The sequence below is a fragment of the Oryctolagus cuniculus genome, chromosome 7 (assembly GCF_051225735.1).
Source record: "Oryctolagus cuniculus isolate XC-2025 breed Fujian yellow rabbit chromosome 7, ASM5122573v1, whole genome shotgun sequence".
Classification (NCBI taxonomy): Eukaryota; Metazoa; Chordata; class Mammalia; order Lagomorpha; family Leporidae; genus Oryctolagus; species Oryctolagus cuniculus.
The window spans coordinates 102,373,414-102,393,371 of NC_142873.1; the positions used below are offsets into that span (position 1 = coordinate 102,373,414).

Here is a 19,958-nt window from a genome sequence, read left to right on the forward strand (position 1 = left end):
CTTCACCAGCAAGTAGAATGAGTATTCAAAGTAAAAATTGTTATAAAAAACTGTTATTTTTGGTATATTTTCAGATCCTTCACTCATTTTAATGACAAAAATGGTCAAAATTTGATATTCTGCTTACATGAGGGTATTTCAAAATGTTCCTGGGAAATGTGTACCATGAAAAATAGAGATGTTTTAATTTCATTTTCCACTGACTCTTTGAGGACCCCCATATTGCATAAAAAGCAAACCAAACTGTGCAGAGAGGATTAAGAATAAAATAAATCTTTTTTATATAAAATGCCTATCTTATACAAGATATGAAACATTAGTTATCAGATTTGTGCATTATATTATTTTTTTGTATACGTATCAAATCATTTAATGTAGCTGACAAGTGTGGCAAGACACTCTGTTGACTGTAAGAACAAGAAAGTCTTCCCAATGTTTTTATGTGAAGCTAGTCTTCACTAACTTGTAATATGAACCTTTTTTAAAGCAAACAATTCAGTTCTATTTGACAGATTGAAAATCAAAGATGTGTAACATCTAATGTAAAATCAGTACTACGACTTGTTATATACTTAATAGCTTCAGTTTCTCAACAGAAACAGTTTTACAATTGTCACTCTTTACATACATAAATAGTTTATTAACTAAGAGTATGAGAATTTGGACACATCTGGAATGTTAATGAGAAAAAACATTTAAATCATTTGTACATCTGATATGTACACTAAGTTACTACTTCCTAGTTTAAGATAATAAAAAAATCACTTCTATTTTATGTACATTCAGATTTGCATTTAATGTCTATTTACATTCATTCGATCTGAAATCAAATACCTTAATACAGTAAACTAAATACAAGATGAAAAGCAAAAACAGTGTAACCTTCAAAGCACTCCTAACACGGCAACAGAGGAAATTTATTTACTCTGATAGATGCAAAGCCAACTTGCGAGGGGAGAAACCTAATAGTTCAAACAGCAAACACACACAGACGAACCCATCTTTCAGATGCTGCCAGTAGTTAATCCACTAAGATAATACTTGTGCTGTAGTGTTAAGAACCACACAAGGAAAGTACTGTATTAATCAGCAACAGACCACAGATCATGTGTGGCAATACTTTTATGATACTTTTGTCCAACTTGCTGGTATTTACTCCCATGAAAAAAAAAAAAACATAGAAGTTTGGACAGTGATATTATTGAGAAATTAACCATTCTCAAAACCTCAAAATCCATTCTTCATAAATTCAACATTTCTTATGTGAATAATGTTAGATCTAGCCCTTGTAAGCTAGGAACCATATGACCAGCAATATTCTAAAGGGTTTGGTTTCAAGTGTAAAATCCAAAGCTCACTACATTAATACTATCTAAGATGCATCTCATTTATAATCATTTACTATCTGAGGTAAAGAATGTTGAATTTATGGAGTAACATACATGCATCCTCCCCACCCTTGTCAAACTGTCTTCTGTCTCAAAGAATAGTATGTGAAAATCCTTCTGAAGCATTCAAATTACTTAAAATCATGAACAGGAAAAAGAAATAACAATTTTCCTAAAAATCTGGTTGAAGTTCAATAATTAATACTTTATATTGTTAACCACAGCTGGTTTTATAAATCCATTTGTAAATTTGATTTGTAAATTCTAAAGAAAATAAGTGATGAAAAGCTCTTTAATCTCTATTATATACTTAGCTGGTTTAATCATAAAGGACCTCTTAGAAACTCAAGACTAGCAATATTTTCATCATATATTTTAAAATATGGTTGGATTTTTTACAAATAAGCATAAGGTAAGCCATATTGCATAAGCGTGTGCTTTCTGTCTGTGACACTAACGTGACACCTGATATATTTTCACAGTCATAGTAGGGATATCCATTTATGAAACAATTTCTTAATAAACACACCCACAGCATAGCAAAGTAATTTGACTTAATAAATGTGAAGTTTGAAAAATATGTATTTGCGTGGATGGTGTGCAATGGTTTTTCTGCGGTGCTGGGGGCACTGGAGCTGACCAGTTGCCATGGCCTGAGTTGGTGACTGCCTTCTCAGAGCAGGAGCTAGCTGCCGCAGAGTGCCGGACAGGGCCCAATGGTTATGAATGTGCTTTTTCAGTTTCATAATGCCTCCTGCTATGGCAGACATCCTTGACATCTGGGCAGTGGATTCATGGATAGCATCTGATGGCTCCATACCTGTGGATTTCCTTTTGCCCACTGGTATTTATATCCAATTGGAAGTACTTAGGGAAGCCACCATTTCATGTATTAAGCAGTTTTATGGAAGCCAGTTCACACTTACCCAATGTTTAACCTCCTTATGGAAATTGACTCCTATATGTTTGCATGTGTGAACCAAGCTGTTGTATATGAAGAACTCGAAGATGAAACACAAAGACTTTGTGATGTTAGATCATTTCTTCCTGTTATCAAATTAGTGACAGGAAGTTGTATCCTAGTGGAAAAATTAGACTCAGATATTGGAGTCCTTATAGGAAAAGGTTTACATGAGTTTGATGCCTTGAAGAATCCTGAAGTCGATGAATTTCGAAGAAAAATGTACAAATTCAGTGAGAAAAAGATTCAGTCTCTTGTGGGATTGTCTGGGATAGACTAGCTAACGCAGACATACCCACCAGAGCATGACCCGTCCAGCCTTGAAAACTCAGAAGATAAAGTCTATGGAGGACAGCTCATTGTGGCTGTTCATTTTGAAAACTCTCAGGATGTATTTAGTTTCCAAGTGTTTCCTAATATGAATCCTATCAAAATAAATGAATTGACAATCCAAAAATGTTTGACTATTCATAAGAAGGAAGATGAGGCTAGCCTCTATGAATATGTGTTGCAAGTCAGCAGGGGAGTGGAGTATGTATTTGGTGATCACCCACTGATTCAGTTCCAGTATATCCAGAATTGTGTAATGAACAGAACTCTACCCCGTTTTATACTTGTGGAATGCTACAAGATCAAGAAAATGTATGAGCAGGAGATAATTGCCATACAAGCTGCCATAAATAGAAATTCATCTAACCCTCTTCTTCCTTTACCACCAAAGAAAACGTGCATTATTTCTCATGTCCGGGAGAATATTAATCCATTCTAAATTGCCTTGGTTAAAGGAAATAAGCTTAACACAGAAGAAACTATAAAAGTTGTGTCAGAACTGGTCTATTTCATGGTTTCCAGCTCCTATGTAAAACCATTGTAAGTTAGAGATATGAGGGGAAAAATGATCGTATATGGAATGAAGCATTGGAATTTGATATTAATACTTGTAACTTGCCAAGAATGGCTCAATTGTGTTTTGCTGTTCATGCAGTTTTAGATAAAGTGAAAACAAAGAAATCAACTAAAACCATTAATCCCTCTAAATATAAGATCATGAGAAAAGTTGGAAATGTGCATTATCCTGTAGCCTCGGTAAATATGAAGGTTTTTTACTTTAAAGGACAGTTGATATCTGGATACACAATATTGCACAACTGGCCTTCAATTCCTGATGAACTTGAAGAAATGTTGACTCCAATGGGAACCGTTCAGACAAATCCATATACTGAAAATGTGACAGCTTTGCATATTAAATTTCCAGAGAATAAGAAACAATCGTGTTACTACCCTCCCTTTGAAAAGATTACTGAAGGCCGGCGCCGCAGCTCACTAGGCTAATCCTCTGGCATGCAGTGCCGGCACACCGGGTTCTAGTCCCGGTCAGGGCCCCAGATTCTGTCCCCGGTTGCCCCTCTTCCAGGCCAGCTCTCTGCTGTGGCCAGGGAGTGCAGTGGAGGATGGCCCAAGTGCTTGGGCCCTGCACCCCATGGGAGACTAGGAGAAGCACCTGGCTCCTGCCATCGGATCAGCGCGGTGCGCCAGCTGCAACGCACGGGCCACGGAGGCCATTGGAGGGTGAACCAACAGCAAAGGAAGACCTTTCTCTCTGTCTCTCTCTCACTGTCCACTCTTGTGGGGAGCAACTGAGACTAGACTGTTACTGGAATTAAGACTTATTCTATGCATCTGCTCTCCCACAATATGGCGCTGGGAGAGGAGGAAACAGCTTCTACACAGCTGCCTCCAGTTCGACCAATAAACTGCAGGACCTGCTCCTGATTGGAGGAGAGCAGCGTACTCGGCGTGTGGGTAGCAGAGTTGGGATTGGAGGAAGAGGACTATAAAGGAGGAGAGAGACAACATGCACCAGGAACATCTAAGGGGAACATCTATCTGAAGGAACACCTGTGCAGCCCCCGAGAGAGCCGGCCGGCGGTGTGCCGCTCCCCCGCGGAAGTGGGGAAAGTGGCAGGGGGAACCGCCCTTCCACAGAGGTGGAAGGGTCGGTAGCCAACCCGGGAAGAACCAGCAGCAAACCTGGGAAGGGCCGAGCAGACGAAAGAACAACGCAGGGTCCTGTGTCGTTCCTCCACGAAGAGGGGGAGCGACATAATGGTGCCGTGACTCGGATATGAAGCCTAGGCAGGGTTTAGTATCGTTCCTCCATGAAGAGGGGGAGCGACACACTCTGCCTGTCAAAAAATAAAAAAAAAAAAAGATTACTGAAAAGGCAGCTGAGATTGAAAGCAACGACAGTGCTAATGTATCAAGTCGAGGTGTGAAAAAGTTTCTTGCAGTACTGAAAGAAATCTTGGACAGAGATCCGTTGTCCCGACTGTGTGAAATGAAATGGATTTTATTTGGACTTTGCGACAAGACCACAGAGAGAACTTCCCACAGTCACTGCCAAAATTACTCCTGTCATTCAAGTGGGATAAACTCAAGGATGTTGCTCCGCTTCAAGGGCTGCTTCAGATTTGGCCTAAGTTGCCCCCTCAGGAGGCTCTGCAGCTTCTAGATTTCAACTACCCAGACCAGTATGTGTGGGAATATGCTGTGGGCTGCCCTCAACAGTTGAGTGAGGAAGAATTCTCTCAGTATCTTTTACAACTGGGACAAGTTTTAAGATATGAGCCATTTATTGATTGTGCCCTGTCTAGATGCCTATTATAAAGAGCACCGGCTAATTGGTGGATAGGCAGTTTCTATTTTGGCATCTTATGTCAGAAGTGCACATTCCTGCTGTCTCTGTACAATTTGGCATCATCCTTGAAGCATACTGCAGGCACGTGTAGGGCACAGGAAAGTGCTTTCCAAACAGGTTGAAGTGCTCTATAAGTTAAAAAATTAAATAGTTTAATAAAACTGAATGCAGTGAAGCTAAACAGAGCCAAAGGGAAGGAAGCCATGCACACCTGTTTAAAACAGAATGCTTACCCAGAAACCTCTCTAACCTGCAGTCACCCCTGAACACATGTGTCATCTTCTCAAAACTCTAGGTTGAAAAGTACAAATATATGGATTCTAAAATGAAGCCCTTGTGGCTGGTATACAACAGCAAGGTATTTGGTGAGGATTCAGTTGGGCTGATTTTTAAAAATGGTTATGTTCTCAGGCATGGAAAGCCAAGACACCCTGGAAAAAAAAAGACCTAAATGAAAGATCTCTGAGTGAGATCCCAGCGGAAAGAATGGACCATCAAAAAAGGAGGTACCTTTCTCTGAAGGGAGGAGAAAACTTCCACTTTGACTGTGGCCTTGTCTAAATAAGATTGGCATTGGTGAACTCAAGAGGCTTCCATAGCCTTGGCAGCTCATGGCAAGAGCCTAGGGTGATTACTGATGCCATAAATAAGAGTGTCAATTGTTAAATCAACAACAGGTGTCACTGTGCACCTACTCCCCCTGTAGGATCTCTGTCCTTAATGTGTTGTACTATGCAAATTAACAGTAAAACTACTACTCAAACAGTACTCTATACTTTGTGTGTCTGTGTGGGTGCAATCTGTTGAAATCTTTATACTAAGTTGATCTTCTGTACATAAAGATAATTGAAAATGAATCTTGATGAGAATGGGATGGGAGAGGGAGTAGGAGATGGGATGGTTGCCGGTGGGAGGAAGGTTATGGGGGGAAAAGCCACTTTAATTCAAAAGTTGTACTTTTGAAATTTGTATTTATTAAATAAAAGTTAAAAATAAAAATGGTGGTGATTTATAATAAGTTGACACTTCAGATGCTGTGCTTGAGGGATTTACTCTGGAAAGAATCTGGTCTGGATCATCAGATGCTGCCTTATGGTTGTTTAGCAACAGGAGCTTACTCTGGCCTCCCTGAAGTTGTGAGCACCTCTGAAACTACAGCTGACATTCAGCTGAACAGTAGCAACGTGGCTGCTGCCTTCAACAAAGACGCCCTTCTGAACTAGCTTAAAGAGTACAATTCTGGGGATGACCTGGACCGAACCATTGAGGAGTTTATCCTGTCCTGTGCTGGCTACTGTGTAGCTTCTTATGTCCTCGGGATTGGTGACATAGTGACAGTGACAACATCATGGTCAAAAAAAACTGGTCAGCTCTTCTGCATTGACTTGGGACATATTCTTGGAAATTTCAAAACTAAATTTGGCATTAAAAGGAAGCCAATGCCTTTTATACTTATGATTTTATTCATGTTATTCAACAAGGAAAAACAGGAAACACAAAAAAGTTTGGCTGGACTCTCTTACCTTAAGAAAGAGTGAAGAAGAAGCACTCAAACAATTTAAGTAAAAATGTGATGAGGTGCTCATGGAAAGCTGAACTATTAGAGTGAACTGGGCAGCCCACACAGTTGGCAAAGACTACCAATAGTAACGATCAGCCTTTGGTTTTGTTTCGTTTTCATTTTGCCCTTACACTAAATTGAACATGACGCTGCCAAAGATGTTACAAAGGGAATGAAATCCTGAAACTGAATGAAAGTAATAACAAGACACTGTACAGAACCTAATCTGAACTATCCCTGATGACTGTCCTCTGCTTTTTGTTTCCAAGACTCATCATGAAAACTGTCAACATTATGGATAATTATTTCCTGCTGATTTTGCTTGCCAAGGAATACTACTAGGGAATGTCTTCTGGTCTTTTTTTTAAGTGCTTAGTACTTTCCCAGAAAGGTGTAAATACATCTTTTTTCAATGTTATGTTATCATTCAGCCAACACTTATCCACTCCGGGGGCTGGGAGCTATTATTTTCCAAATGAGGCTTAAGGATATCTTTTCTTCCCTTTTAAATGTGTAAACTACAAATTATACTACAATTTGAAATTATGATTATTTTTCAAGAGAAATCTTTTAAACCTGTGGAAACTCAGAAAAAAAGAAATTGAACCTCAGGTCCACCCCAATCCCTCGAAGGAGCCACAGCTGTGGTTAACATTGATTCATTTGCATTTTATTACTTCATCAAGAGAAGAAACAAAAACCGTCTGGCTTTCTTCACACTAACCAATAATTTCACTTTTTAAAGTTCGGGCTGTTTTCCATAATGAGCTGAATCAAAAATCTATTTGAAAAATATATATTTATGGCCGGCGCCACGGCTCACTAGGCTAATCCTCCACCTGCAGCACCGGCACACTGGGTACTAGTCCCAATCGGGGCACCAGATTCTGTCCTGGTTACCCCTCTTCCAGGCCAGCTCTCTGCTATGGCCCGGGAGTGCAGAGGAGGATGGCCCAAGTGCTTGGGCCCTGCACCCCATGTGAGACCAAGAGAAGCACCTGGCTCCTGGCTTCGGATCAGTGCAGTGTGCCGGCCGCAGTGCGCTGGAAGTGGCATCCATTGGAGGGTGAACCAACGGCAAAGGAAGGCCTTTCTCTCTGTCTCTTTCTCTCACTGTCCACTCTGCCTGTCAAAATATATATATATATATATATATAAAATCAGGTTCTTTGCACATAAAACATCAATTGATAAGTTTGTTTTGCCATTAATTCCATGCTGCTGGAAAAAGTTTGATCAGGCTTGCATGCCAATTTGTCTGTAGTTGCAAGTATTATAGGCACTAGTGCCTAATGAAAGTATAACCCTTCTTCAACACAATCAGAACTCAACAGTGATTCAGAAGCAACATCCTACCCTTAATACTGCCAGTTTCAAGCTGTCAACATGAAAATCTTTGATAAGGTTGAGAAGGTGTCGCTAGGAATCAATTAATTGATGTGCCTAAGAGTTCTGCAATACTATTTTTAATTTATTTTTTAAGGAATACAAATTTCATAAGTACAACTTTAAAAATATAGTTATTCTTCCCACCATACCCTCCTTCCCCCCCACTTCTTCTCCTCTTCCCAGTCCCATTCTCTTTTAAGATTCATTTTCAATTAACTTTGAAAGAAAATCAACTCTACACCAAGTGAAGATTTTGATGATTTGCACACACATGCCCACACAAGAAAAAATCTTTGAGAACTAGTTTTACAGCTAATTCCCTTAACACAACTCATTGAGTACAGATGTCCTGTATGGGGAGTTAGTGCACAGTGACTCCTGTTATTAATTTAACAGTTTATTATTAATTTAACAGTTAACAGTTAACACTCTTAAGTATCTCTTAAGTATGATGTCAGTGACCATGTGAGGCTCTTGAGATGAACTGCCTAGATTATGGAAGCCTTCTGAATCCACAGTATTTAGACAAGGCCATAAGCAAAGTGAAACTTCTCTCCTCCCTTTAGAGAAAAGTACGTCCTTCTTTGATGGCCACTTCTTATTGCTGGGGTCTCACTCACAGAGATCTACACAATTTTTTAATTTTTTTGACCATAAATTTTTGCCCCTACAATTTTTACAGCAACATAATTATCATCCACCATGTACCATATTTTGCAAGATTTCAAGTTTAATAGTCTAAACTGTTCATTCAAATTATGTCTAAATGAAACATCTTTGTGGAGTACAGCAAGTCTGCTACCATCTGAGGACAAACAGTTCCTCAGTCATCCAAATGAGATGGATCATTGTGAGCTGCTCCACCAGTTACATTAGTTCCACTAGTTACATTAGCTCCTCTTCTTTCATTCTCTTCCTATTCTTCCTCCTAGGGGAATTCTGTATCCTGTCCCTGGTTGACACAATCTCACCTGCCTGTTTGTGGTTTTTCTCCACATTCTACATGAACACCATGTATCATGACCCATGGCCAACACTGGCCACTCATATGAATAGGTTCTTACTCAACATACATTTGTAATTTTACCCTGTTTGTATTTTCTTCAAGTAAATAGTTTTCCACAAATATCATAGCTAAATTAGCTACCTCTTATAGGACAGAGCAAGTGCGTTTTTATTGTTCATCTGTATTTATCTACTTGAAAAATAAATGAAAGCGTCTTGACTTGTTCATCATTTGAGATTTACTATTTTTCTAAATTTCCTGTTTTGACCAAGAGTCTGGAAAATATACATACCTGAAAGTACCTGGTATCAAACCATACCAGGAGTCCCTTGAAGGGCCATGCATCAAACCATATTAGAAATTATGTGACATATCAGCTTCACCACCACCCTGGTCAGAGCAGGCTTCAGCCAACAAATAGCATTCATATTCCTATCACCACTCCATAGTGAGAGCAGAGCACCATCCAAATCTGATCCTTTTTTGACTCACAAAGTGTTATTTCCTTCTGGATAGGCATCAGCTAGGCTGCATCACCTATCCACCTTCGAAATTTGTTTTGTGAAGTGCTACGTTTTAAAGATAATGCTTTCTAATTTGACTTTTCTTCTTTGTTTTGCCAGTCTCTACTTCTTTTCAGCCAATTCAGTAGAACCATCCTGGACCCAATTACTATAATTCACTTGGTAGTTTTCTATTTGGCCCTCATCTACATTACAATCATCCTTTTCTTTTTTTTAATTTATTTGACAAGTAGAGTTATAGACAGTGAGAGAGAGACAGAGAGAAAGTCTTCCTTCCGTTGATTCACTCCCCAAATGGCCGCTACAGCCGGCGCTGCGCCGATCCGAAGCCAGGAGCCGGGTGTTTCCTCCTGGTCTCCCATGCAGATGCAGGCACCCAAGCACTTGGGCCATCCTCCACTGCACTCCTGGGCCACAGCAGAGAGCTGGCCTGGAAGAGGAGCAGCCGGGACTAGACCCCGGCGCCCATATGGGATGCCGGCGCCGCAGGCGGAAGATTAACCAAGTGAGAAATGACACCACCGGCCCCACAATCATCCTTTTCAATTTTTATGTTACTTTGGCAAATTAGTAAGATTCAATGTTGCCCAAAAGACTGGCAATTTTTGGATCCTGTGATGAAAACAGACCATGTTTAGTAACCAGTCTTCTACTGCAGACCACAACTAGAGACTCTGGAGCTTCTGCTTTAACGTTTCTATTTAAGGAATCTTTAACAAAGTTCCAATAAGTTGGAGCAACTTCACTCATTTGAAGATAGCTTCCCTCCGTGTGGAGAATAAAAGAAGGCCAAGGTGACTGAAAAGCCTTGAACTGCACTAATATCTAAATGGATAGCATTGTTTTGGCTGGGTTTTCTTTTTCCTGTTTCTTCCTTTCTTCTTTCTGTTTTTCTTTCTTTTAATATAAAAAGCAGAGGCAGCAATGAGGGAGAGACATCTTCCATCTGCTGGTTCACTGCCCAAATGCTGGTAACAGCCAGGACTAGGCCAGAGGAAACCAGGAGCCAGGAAACTCATTCAGGACCCAAGTACCTGGGTCATCATCTGCTGCCTTCCAGGAGCATTAGCAGGAAACTGGATGCAAAGCAGAGGTGGAAACTCAGTCCCAGGCACTTTTACACAGATGTGGGCATCCCAACCCTTGGCTTAACCCAGTATGCCACAAGGCCCATGGCTGGTTGATCTTTCTGTCTTTGAAATTCAATATAAAGTCATAAAGAAATGGCTGTCTCCAAATCAGGATGTTCATATGATCGTTAACAGATTTTTCCACTCACCACAACGCTGATATCTCAAAGACCTTTCTTTCTCTCTCTAGTCATCTAGGTATCAAAGTGGATAGCAATGAGTTCTTACTTGGCTTACTATTAAAGTCACAGTCCCCTTGCTGCGGTGGTGTTTCTGACTCACGGTATTGGTCTTGTGGAATTTGCCCTCAAAAGACATGGTGTTCATGAGAAGGGTTTTCTCAAAGTTGAAGCCCCCCGTGAAGCTGATGCTGTTCTACTTGGGGAAGGTCTGAGGTTCTCCATCTTCAAGGATATTTTCCCAGTATCTTCAGAACAGGGCAAAAGTCCTTGGGCGTAGAGTATGGAGGGGGCACTGCGGCTTCTAGCTTAATGACCTTGTCTGGACAGCAGGAAGCACTTTCCTTCGCCTGCTTCCACCCCCTTGCCCTCCACGTGGTCCCTGTCCAACAGTGCTGCCTAGGCCTTCTCCTCCTCCTCCCCCTGGACTCTGTGGCACAGGGACGCGCAGTCCTCCCGCGACTCCATCCTTGTGAGTGTCCTGCTCTAGGGCCCAGCCACAGGCCTTGCCAACTGAAACGTCCCAGGGCACCCCGAGTCACCGCCCGAGTCCAGGGGCTCAGAGCCTCCTTGCTTTCCTCCCTTGGCAGCCTCCCGAGCCGAGGCCTCCAGCCTTGGAGTCCCAGTCCTGCCAATTCCATTTTGTGGTTGGGCCGCTGGCAGCGGTGGCGACATCTGAGCGGGACCTGCTGAGACCCCTGCGCACTTCTCCCTTGTTTGGTTTGGATACTCTTGTGACCTTAAAGTATTGGCTATACCTACAGCCTTCCTAAATCGCACTTTAATAGCTGTGATTTGCCCGTTTTTAAAACGACAACGAATGGGTTTACAGTCTTGGCCTGAGTGTCCTTGATTGTCCGGCTCAGGTTAGATATGGACTGCCCGCGCTGCACAGATACAGAACCAAAACGCACCCTCCTGCCCACATTTGTACAAGGGATTGTTCTAAAACCACCTCTGGTTAAGTAAGTTTTTGCACTCCAGCCTATCTGCCTTTGACTAGTACTATTTTGCAAACACATAGAAATGGCCGCTTCAACTTCCTATCCATTTCCCCTTTAGACTCCTATGTGTATTTTTTAGGGTTTGGGGATCAAAATAAAATTTTCTTTTTATTCCACTTCCATGAACTTTCCCTAGTAAGTAAAAAAATAATAGAAATGTCACCTTTGAGAGTCTCAATTTCATGTATGGAATTATGACTCAGACCCTGGAAAACATTAAGATCATTTGTATTTTCTGAATCTCTCTGCATTTTTTCAAAATTGTATCTTAAGGGGTCAATTTTTAATCTCAATATATATTTTCAAAACTAGGATGTTAACTGAAATTAGAAACCTAGATAAGTTTGTTATCTTCTGTAAGGCTTTTTCCTCCCAGAAAAATTTATGTAGTTTCTGTATCAAGCAGCAATTCCAAAGTTAGATTTTTTTTAACTTTTATTTAATGAATATAAATTTCCAAAGCACGGCTTATGGATTACAATGGCTTCCCCCCCATAACGTCCCTCCAACCTGCAACCCTCCCCTTATCCACTCCCTCTCCCCTTCCATTCACATCAAGATTCATTTCCAATTCTCTTTATATACAGAAGATCAGTTTAGCATACATTAAGTAAAGATTTCAACAGTTTGCTCCCACACAGAAACATAAAGTGAAAAATACTGTTTGAGTACTAGTTATAGCATTAAATCTCAATGTACAGCACACTAAGGCCAAAGATCCTACATGAGGAGTAAGTGCACGGTGACTCCTGTTGTTGACTTAACAAATTCACACTCTTGTTTATGGCATCAGTAATCACCCTAGGCTCTTGTCATGAGTTGCCAAGGCTATGGAAGCCCCCTGAGTTCACTGACTCTGATCATATTTAGACGAGGCCATGGTCAAAGTGGAAGTTCTCTCCTCCCTTCAGAGAAAGGTACCTCCTTCTTTGATGACCCGTTCTTTCCACTGGGATCTCACTCGTGGAGATCTTTCATTTAGGTTTTTTTTTTCCCCAAGAGTGTCTTGGCTTTCCATGCCTGAAATACCCTCATGGGCTATTCAGCCGGATCCGCATGCCTTAAGGGCTGATTCTGAGGCCAGAGTGCTGTTTAGGACATCTGCCATTCTATGGCTCTGCTGTGTATCTCACTTCCCATGTTGGATCGTTCTCTCCCTTTTTGATTCTATCAGCTAGTATTTGCAGACACTAGTCTTGTTTCTGTGATCCCTTTGGCTCTTAGTCCTATCATTAGGATCAATTGTGAACAGAAATTGATCACTGGGGCTAGTGAGATGGCACTGGTACATGCCACCTTGATGGGATTGAATTGGAATCCCCTGGTATGTTTCTAACTCTACCGTTTGAGGTAAGTCAGCTTGAGCATGTCCCGAATTGCACATCTCTTCCCTCTCTTATTCCCACTCTTATATTTAACAGCGATCACTTTTCAGTTAAGTTTCAGCACTTAAGAAGAATTTTGTATTGATTACAGTATTCAGCCAAAAGTATTAAGTAGAACAAACAAAAAAAATACTAAGAGGGATAACAGATTAAGCTGCTCATCAACAGTCAGGGTGAGGGCTGATCAAGTCACCGTTTCTCATAGTGTTCATTTCACTTTAACAGGTTTCCTTTTTGGTGCTCAGTTAGTTGTCACCTATCAGGGAGAACAAGTGGTATTTGTCCCTTTGGGATTGGCTTATTTCACTCAACATAATGTTTTCCAAATTCCTAACAGGGATCACTTCTCAGTTAAAATTTAAACACCTAAGAATAATTGTATGTTAATTACAGAGTTCAACCAATGGTACTAAGCAAAAAAAATACTAAAATGGATAGAGTATTACATTGTACATCAACCGTCAGGACAAGAGCTGATCAAGTCACTGTTTTTCATAGTGTCCATTTCACTTCAACAAGTTTCCCCTTTGGTGCTCAGTTAGTTGTCACCAATCAGGGAGAACATATGATATTTGTCCCTTTGGGACTGGCTGAATTCACTCAGCATGATGTTTTCCAAATTCCTCCATCTTGTTGCAAATGACCAGGTTTCGTTGTTTTTGACTGCTGTATAGTATTCTATAGAGCACATGTCCCATAATTTCTTTATCCAGTCTACTGTTGATGGGCATTTGGGTTGGTTCCAGGTCTTAGCGATTGTGAATTGAGCTGCAATAAACATTAAGGTGCAGACAGCTTGTTTGTTTGCCAATTTCATTTCCTTTGGGTAAATTCCAAGTAGTGGGATGGCTGGATTGTATGGTAGGGTTTTATTCAGGTTTCTGAGGAATCTTCAGACTGACTTCCATAGTGGCTTAACCAGTTTGCATTCCCACCAAAAGTGGGTTAGTGTCCCTTTTTCCCCACATCCTCTCCAGCATCTATTGTTGGTAGATTTCTGAATGTGAGCCATTCTAACTGGGGTGAGGTGGAACCTCATTGTGGTTTGGATTTGCATTTCCCTGATTGCTAGTGATCTAGAACATTTTTTCATGTGTCTGTTGGCCATTTAGATTTACTCTTTTAAAAAATGTCTATTGAGCACTCTGGCCTCAGAATCAGCCCTAAAGCCATTCGGATCTGGCTGAAAAGCCCATGAGAGTATTTCAGGCATGGAAAGCCAAGACACTCTGGCAAAAAGATCTCAGTGAGTGAGATCCCAGTGGAAAGAACAGGTCTTCAAAGAAGGAGGTACCTTTCTCTGAAGGGAGGAGAGAACCTACACTTTGACTATAACCTTGTCTAAACAAGATAAGAGTCGGAGAACTCAAGGGGCTTCCATAGCCTTGGAAACTCATGACTGGTGCATAGGGAGATTACTGATGCCATAAACAAGAGTGTCAATTTGTTAAGTCAACAACAGGAGTCACTGTGCACTTACTCCTCATGTAGGATCTCTGTCCTTAATGTGCTGTACATTGAGGCTTAATGCTATAACGAGTACTCAAACAGTATATTTCACTCTGTGTTTCTATGGGGGTGCAAACTGTTGAAATCTTTACTTAATGTACACAAACTGATCTTCTGTAAAAAAAAATTATCAATTCCCAACTTGACTCTCACTGGGATTAAACATGACAATAGGTCTGATCTGATTTCATCATCATTTAAAAAAAATCATCTATTATTTTTCACTTTATGTTTCTGTGTGGGAGCAAACTGTTGAAATCTTTACTTAATGTATACTAAGCTGATCTTCTGCATATTAAGATAATCAAAAATGAATCTTGATGTGAATGGAAGGGGAGAGGGAGTGGGAAAGGGGAGGGTTGTGGGTGGGAGAGACGGTATGGGGGGAAGACATTGTAATCCATAAGTCATACTTTGGAAATTTATATTCATTAAATAAAAGTTAAAAAAGTCTATTGAGGTCCTTGGCCCATCTCTTAAGTGGGTTGTTGGTTTTGTTTTTGTGGAGTTTCTTGATCTCTTTGTAGATTCTGGTTATTAACCCTTTATCAGTTGCATAGTTTGCAAATATATTTTCCCATTCTGTCGGTTGTCTCTTCACTTTCCTGACTGTTTCTTTTGCAGTACAGAAACTTCTCAATTTGATGCAATCCCAAATGTTAATTTTGGCTTTGACTGCCTGTGCTTCTGGGGTGTTTTCCAAGAAGTCATTGCCGGTACCTATATCTTGCAGGGTTGTTCCAATGCTCTCTAATAACTTGATGGTGTCAGGTCGTAGATTTAGGTCTTTAATCCACGTTGAGTGGATTTTTGTGTAAGGTGTAAGGTAGGGGTCTTGCTTCATGATTCTGCATGTGGAAATCCAGTTTTCCCAGCACCATTTATTGAATAGACCGTCCTTACTCCAGGGATTGGTTTTGGACCCTTGATCAAATATAAGTTGGCTGTAGATGTTTGGGTTGATTTCTGGTGTTTCTATTCTGTTCCATTGGTCTATCCATCTGTTTCTGTACCAGTACCATGCTGTTTTGATTACAACTGCCCTAGAGTATGCCCTGAAATCTGGTATTGTGATGCCTCTGGCTTTGTTTTTGTTGTACAAGATTGCTTTAGCTATTCGAGGTCTCCTGTGTCTCCATATAAATTTCAGCATCATTTTTTCTAGATCTGCGAAGAATGTCTTTGGTATCTTGATTGGTATTGCATTGAATCTATAAATTGCTTTTGGGAGAATGGACATTTTGGAGAGAGGCAAGATGGCGGAATAGGAAGGGAGCACACTGATAGTCCGGGGAGAGACAGTTTAATAAAAGTGGAGATACTGCAGATTCAAGGAAGAGTAGGGGAGGAAACAGCAGAAGAAACTCTTCTGGAACGTGTGATTCACAGTGGACCTGCGTGGAGAGCGTGGGACCCCACAGTTCGGAACACCAGTGGCAGACTCAACACACCAACGCTGGAACGCAAGGTGAGCCGAACCTCAATAGCCCGAGACACCGGCAGGCAAGCGGAGAGAGGAGACTAGAGGGAACGACCCCCGGGGGGGAAAAGTTCACCAGGCTAACTAGAAGAGAGAGAGAGAGAGAATAAAAAAGGTGACCAGTACGGACACGGGTTTCTCTCTCTCCGCTCACCTCTCAAGGGCGAGCAAGACAAAGAGCAGGCGTCATCTTGGACATACGTCATAAGCAGAGCAACCTCAGGTCTGCACCGGCCCTGAGCCTAACAGAAAAACCTGACTCTGGGCGGGGCGAATTAACAGGAGATTAGGACCTAGTGAATTTGTGGTACTACTGCACTGAGACTGTGAAAAAAGAGATGGAATTCACGTGAGTACTCTCCAGAGACACTACAATTCCATAACTTTGGCAACCCAGTGGGAGACTGAAGGAGAATTTGAGCCCACTCTGAGGGCAGAACAGATTCCCTGTGGGATCCTTGGGAAAGAGCTTCCAATCTCTGGCTCCTGTGGGTATATCATTTGCCTGCTAACTACCTCCAACTTCGTTCAGCTGTGCGGAAATACTTCCCTTTTGAATCAAAAAAAAAGAAAGAGAGAGAGAGAGAGAGATCTACCACGCCTAACCTGGAAGTGTCACCTTTGGAACACCAAACAGAGCTCTCAGACCACACCCATCTCAAGCCTCTAAGGCTCCATCAAAAACAGACAGTCCACTTAATCTAGAGAAATAGTATAACAAGAAAAAGCACCACAGTGAAGAAACCAAATATCTCCAATATTCCAAATAACAAACGCAAAAACCGAGATAATAAAAACAAGGAAGTCACCATGACGCACCCAAATGAAAAAGACACCCAATTCAAGATTATGAAGATGATGAGTTAGAAGAAATGCAAGAAGCAGATCTCAAAAAATTGATAAGAACATTAAGAAGTTCTCAAAAACAAATTCTTGAACTACAGAAATCCTTAATGGACAAGATAGAAAATCTCTCTCATGAAAATGAAATATTAAGGAGGAATCAAAATGAAACGAAACAACTAGTACAACAGGAAACTGGGATAGTGACGAGATATCATAATGAAGTGAAGAAATCAATAGATCAAATGAAAAACACAATAGAGAGCCTTACAAACAGAATGGGTGAAGCAGAAGAGAGAATATCGGACTTAGAAGACAGAGAACAGGAAAGGATACAGTCAGACCAAAGAAAAGAAGAGGAAATTAGGAATCTAAAACATATTGTCGGGAATCTGCAGGATACTATTAAAAAAAACAATATTCGGGTTCTAGGAGTTCCTGAAGGCATGGAGAGGGAGAAAGGATTAGAAGGCCTTTTTAGTGAGATACTAGCAGAAAATTTCCCAGGTTTGGAGAAAGACAGAGAAATCCTAGTACAGGAAGCTCACAGAACCCCTAATAAACACGACCAAAAGAGATCCTCACCACGACACGTTGTAATTAAACTCTCCACAGTGAAACATAAAGAAAAGATCCTAAAATGTGCAAGAGAGAAACGTCAGATTACTCTCAGAGGATCTCCAATCAGACTCACAGCTGACTTCTCATCAGAAACTCTACAAGCTAGGAGGGAATGGCGAGATATAGCCCAGGTACTAAGAGAGAACAACTGTCAGCCCAGAATATTATATCCTGCAAAGCTATCATTTGTGAATGAAGGTGAAATAAAGACTTTTCATAACAAACAGAAATTGAAAGAATTTGTCGCCACTTGTCCAGCCCTGCAGAAAATGCTTAAAGATGCGTTACACACAGAAACACAGAAACACGGTCATCAATATGAAAGAAGGTAAAGGAAGGAAACCTCACAGCAAAAGATCACAGGGAATTCAAAGCATATATTAGAACTTATCTTTGGCAAATGACAGGGCAAAGTTACCACTTATCAATAGTCACATTGAACGTGAATGGCCTGAACTGTCCAGTTAAAAGACACCGATTGGCTGATTGGGTTAAGGAACAAAACCCATCTATTTGCTGCTTACAAGAAACACATCTTTCCAACAAAGATCCATACAGACTGAAAGTGAAAGGCTGGAAAAAGATATACCATGCCAACAGAAATGAAAAAAGAGTGGGCGTAGCCATCTTAATATCAGACAACTTAAACTTTACCACAAAAACTGTTCAGAGAGACAAAGAGGGACACTATATAATGATTAAGGGATCAATACAACAAGAAGATATAACAATTATCAATGTATATGCACCTAACTACAGGGCACCGGTTTATCTGAAAGATTTGTTAACGGACTTAAAGGGAAACTTAGACCCCAATACAATAGTACTGGGGGACTTCAATACTCCACTCTCAGAAATAGACAGATCAACAGGACAGATCAACAAGGATACAGTAGATTTAAATGACACTATAGCCCAAATAAATCTAACAGATATATACAGAACTTTGAATCCTACAGCTAAAGATTTTACATTCTTCTCAGCAGTACATGGAACCTTCTCTAGGATTGACCACCTACTAGGCCATAAAGCAAGTCTCAGCAAATTCAAAAGAATTAGAATCATACCATGCAGCTTCTCAGACCATAAAGGAATGAAGTTGGAAATTAGCAACTCAGGAATCCCTAGAGCATACGCAAACACATGGAGATTGAACAACATGCTCCTGAATGAACAATGGGTCATAGAAGAAATCAAAAGAGAAATCAAAAACTTTCTGAAAGTAAATGAGGATAACAGCACAACATACCAAAACTTATGGGACGCAGCAAAAGCAGTGTTAAGAGGAAAGTTTATATCAATAGGTGCCTACATCAAGAAATTGGAAAGGCACCAAATAGATGAGCTTTCTATTCACCTCAAGGATCTAGAAAACCTACAGCAAAGCAGACCCAAATCTAGTAGGAGAAGAGAAATAATTAAAATCAGAGAAGAAATCAACAGGATTGAATCCAAAAAAACATTACAAAAAATCAGCCAAACGAGGAGCTGGTTTTTTGAAAAAATAAACAAAATTGACACCCCATTGGCCCAACTAACTAAAAAAAGAGGAGAAAAGACCCAAATCAATAAAATCAGAGATGAAAAAGGAAATGTAACAACAGACACCACAGAAATAAAAAGATCCTCAGAAATTACTACAAGGACTTGTATGCCAGCAAACAGGGAAACCTATCAGAAATGGATAGATTCCTGGACACCTGCAACCTACCTAAATTGAACCAGGATGACATCAAAAACCTAAACAGACCCATAACTGAGACAGAAATTGAAACAGTAATTAAGGCCCTCCCAACAAAGAAAAGCCCAGGACCAGATGGATTCACTGCTGAATTCTACCAGACATTTAAAGAAGAACTAACTCCAATTCTTCTCAAACTATTCAGAACAATCGAAGAAGAGGGAATCCTCCCAAATTCTTTCTATGAAACCAGCATCATCTTAATTCCTAAGCCGGAAAAAGATGCAGCACTGAAAGAGAATTACAGACCAATATCCCTGATGAACATAGATGCAAAAATCCTCAATAAAATTCTGGCCAATAGAATGCAACAACACATCAGAAAGATCATCCACCCAGACCAAGTGGGATTTATCCCTGGTATGCAGGGATGGTTTAATGTGCGCAAGACAATCAATGTGATACACCACATTAACAGACTGCAGAAGAAAAACCATATGATTATCTCAATAGATGCCGAGAAAGCATTTGATAAAATTCGACACTTTTTCATGAAGAAAACTCTTAACAAATTGGGTATAGAAGGAACATTCCTCAAT

General features: G+C 40.5%; 2 pseudogenes; one reads left to right on the plus strand and one right to left on the minus strand.

Annotated features, from left to right (window-relative positions):
- The first annotated feature begins 2,129 nt into the window (after window positions 1-2,129).
- On the plus strand, window positions 2,130-6,694 carry LOC100348156 (phosphatidylinositol 4,5-bisphosphate 3-kinase catalytic subunit beta isoform-like; annotated as a pseudogene).
- Window positions 6,695-8,820: 2,126 nt separating this feature from the next.
- Window positions 8,821-11,511, minus strand: LOC127493672 (zinc finger and BTB domain-containing protein 10 pseudogene; annotated as a pseudogene).
- Window positions 11,512-19,958: the final 8,447 nt, after the last annotated feature.